Genomic DNA, 3,964 nt, shown 5'->3' on the forward strand with positions numbered 1-3,964 from the left:
CCTAAATGTCAGAACTAAAACTAAAAAATTCATAGAAGAAAACAAATGCGTAAATCTTTATGTCCTTGGGTTAGACAGTGACTCCAAAAGCACGAGCAACAAAAGACAAATATGTGTTGACTGAACTTGGTGTACCCCCCCAAAAAAATAATAAATAAATAAAATTTAAAAAAAAAGTGAACTTCATCAAAATGAAAAACTTTTGTGTTTCAAAGGATACTACCAAGAGAGTGAAAAGACAACCCACAGGGTGGGAGAAATTTGCAAACCATATATCTTATAAGGGTTTAGTATACGGAATATATTAAGAATTCTTACAACTCTAAACAGACAACCCAATTAAAAATTGGGTACCAGGTCTGAATAGACATTTCTCCAAAGAAGGTATACAAATGGCCAATAAGCACATGACTATACTACAAGGCCACAGTGATCAAGACAGTGTGGTACTGGCACAAAAATAGAAAAGAAGATCAATGGAACAGAATAGAGAACCCAGAGGTAAACCCAAGCACATATGGGCACCTTATCTTTGACAAAGGAGGCAAGAATATACAATGGAAAAAAGACAGCCTCTCCAATAAGTGGTGCTGGGAAAATTGGACAGCAACATGGAAAAGAATGAAATTAGAACACTTCCTAACACCATACACAAAAATAAACTCAAAATGGATTAAAGACCTACATGTAAGGCCAGACACTGTAAAACTCCTAGAGGAAAACATAGGCAGAACACTCTATGACATACATCAAAGCAAGATCCTTTTTGACCCACCTCCTAAAACGTTGGAAATAAAATCAAGAATAAACAAATGGGACCTAATGAAACTTAAAAGCTCTTGCACAGCAAAAGAAACCATAAACAAGACAAGAAGACAACCATCAGAATGGGAGAAAATACTTGCCAATGAAGCAACGGACAAAGGATTAATCTCCAAAATATACAAGCAGCTCATTCAGCTTAATACCAAAAAAGCAAATAACCCAACCCACAAATGGGTGGAAGACCTAAATAGACATTTCTCCAAAGAAGACATGCAGATGGCCAACAAACACATGAAAAGATGCCCAACATCACTAATCATCAGAGAAATGCAAGTCAAAGCCACAATGAGGTATCACCTCACACCAGTCAGAATGGCCATCATCCAAAAATCTAGAAACAACAAATGTTGGAGAGGGTGTGGAGAAAAGGGAACTCTCCTGCATTCTTGGTGGGAATGTAAATTGGTAGAGCCACTATGGAAAACAGTTTGGAGGTTCCTTAGAAAACTAAAAATAGAACTACCACATGATCCAGCAATCCCACTACTGGGCATATACCCAGAGAAACCACAATTCAAAAAGAAATGTACCATAATGTTCACTGCAGCACTGTCTACAATAGCCAGGACATGGAAGCAACCTAAATGCCCATCAACAGGTGAATGGATAAAGAAGATGTAGCACATATATACAATGGAATATTACTCAGCCATAAAAAGGAATGAAATGGAGCTATATGTCATGAGGTGGATAGACCTAGAGTCGGTCATACAGAGTGAAGTAAGCCAGAAAGAGAAAAACAAATACTGCATGCTAACTTATATATTCAGAATCTAAAAAAAAAATGGTACTGGTGAACCCAGTCACAGGGCAAGAATAAGGATGCAGATGCAGAGAATGGACTGGAGGACACGGGGTTCGGGGGCGGCGCGAAGGGGAAGCTGGGATGAAGTGAGAGAGTAGCACAGACATATTTATGCTAGCAACTGTAAAATAGCTAGTGGGAAGTTGCTGTATAGCAAAGGGAGATCAGCTCGATGATGGGTGATGCCTTAGAGGGCCAGGACAGGGAGGGTGGAAGGGAGTCACGGGAGGGAGGGGATATGGGGATATATGTATATATACAGCTGATTCACTTTGGTGTACCTCAAAAGCTGGTACAAGAGTGTAAAGTAATTATATTCCAATAAAGAGCTTAAGAAAAAAATAAGCACATGAAAAGATGTCCTCCTTATTAGCCCTCAGGGAAATATGAATCAAAACTGCAATGAGATACCACGTCATACCCACTAGAATGACTACAATGAAAAAGACAAAATAAGAAGTGCTGACGAGGATGTGGGAAATTGGAACTCTCACACACTGCTGCTGGTGGGAATATAAAATGATGCAGTCACTGTGGAAAACAGTCTACCAGTTCCTCAAAAGATTAAACATGGAATTACCATGTGACCTAGCTTTTCCACACCTAGGTTTATACCCAAGAGAATTCAGGACATATGTTCACACAAAAACTTTTCTGTGAACGGTCACAGCAGCATTACTCACAATAACCAAAAAGTGGAAATAACTCAATGTCCATCAGCTGGTGAGTGGTTAAACAAAATATGGTGTAGCCATATAATGGTATATTGTTTGGCCATAAAAAGGAATGAGCCACAACTTGGATGAATCTTAAACACATGCTGAGTGAAATAAGTCAGACACCAAAAGCCACATATTATATGACTCCATTTCTATGAAGTGTCGAGAACAGATAAATCCATAGAGATGGAAAGCAGTAGTTGCCAGAGGCTGGAGAAGGGGGATGGGGAGTGACTTCTAAGGGACATGAGATCTCCTTTTGGGGTGATGAAATGTTCTGGAACTAGATAGGAGACGGTTGCATAACTTTGTGAATATACTAAAAGCCACTAAGTTGCACAGTTTAAAAGAGTGGATTGTATGGTATATGAATAGCTCAAATTAAAATAAATCAGTGATTCAGGCACAAAAGACAGCAGGAGCAAATGCACTGAGGCCAGCGCAGGCTGGAAATGACCATCCGTGGTGCAAGGAGAAGAGCCTGTGGTTTGGCAGTGCTAGCCAAAGAGCCTGGAATCTTCCCCAGAGTGATGGAGACCCTCAAAGGGTGTGGAGCAGGCACCCAGCCTGCAGCCGCCTGTCCTTGGGAGGCTCTTGGCCCCCAAACCTCCCCCTCCACATGCCTTCTTGGGCACCTGCTACTCCTTCCTGGTCCATGCACCACGCAGCCCTTGCCTCTCACAGCACACTTGTCGGCGCCAGGATGAGGCGTTTCTTTTCCCACATCACAAGTACAGACATCCCCTCTCTGCACATCCTTCCAGGGTCCCTCCAAAAAGGAGAGGCCCGGGGCAGAGCACCTTCAGATCCTGGCTTTCTTCCTGATTTACTGAGGGTCCCAGGGGCAAGTCACAGGGCTTCTCATTTGGTATAAAAAAAATACAGAGCTATCAAGCCATGAGAAGGCATAGAGGGACCTCAAATGCATCTTGCTAAGTGAAAGAAGCCAGTCTGAAAAGGCTGCATATGGTGTGATGCCAAGTCCATGACACTCTGGAAGAGACACAACTATGAAGACAGTAAAAAGGTCAGTGATTGCCAGGGGTTGGGGTAGGTGGGATGAAGGGATGGAACACGGGACTTTTAGGGCAGAGAAACTATTCTTTGTGATACTATAAAAGTGGATATATGCCATTATGCCTTTGTTGAAACCCATTGAATGTATAACTGAGAGAATCCAAATATAAACTGTGGACTTGGCTTAATAATAATGTATCAACGGTAGCTCATCAAGTATAACAAATGTAGCCCCCGAATGCGGATGTTAATAGTGGAAACAGTGGTGCAGGGGTGAGAGGGTATATGGGAACTCTCTGTATTTTCTGCTCATCTTTCTGTAAACCTAAAACTGCCCCAATGGACAAAATCAACTTAATTTTGTTTTTTATTATTATTCTTTTTGGGGGCTGTGCTGGGTCTTTGTTGTGGTGCACATTCTCTTCACTGAGGCACTTGGGCTTCTCTAGTTGTGGTGCGTGGGTTTCTCTAGTTGTGGTGTGTAGGCTCCAGAGCATCCAGCCTCTCTAACTGCAGCGTGCAGGCTCTAGAGCATACAGGCTCAGTAGTTGTGGCACGCTGGCTTAGTTGCCCCACAGCATGTGGGATCTTAGTTCCC

Source organism: Hippopotamus amphibius, chromosome 15 (assembly GCF_030028045.1).
Source record: "Hippopotamus amphibius kiboko isolate mHipAmp2 chromosome 15, mHipAmp2.hap2, whole genome shotgun sequence".
NCBI lineage: Eukaryota > Metazoa > Chordata > Mammalia > Artiodactyla > Hippopotamidae > Hippopotamus > Hippopotamus amphibius.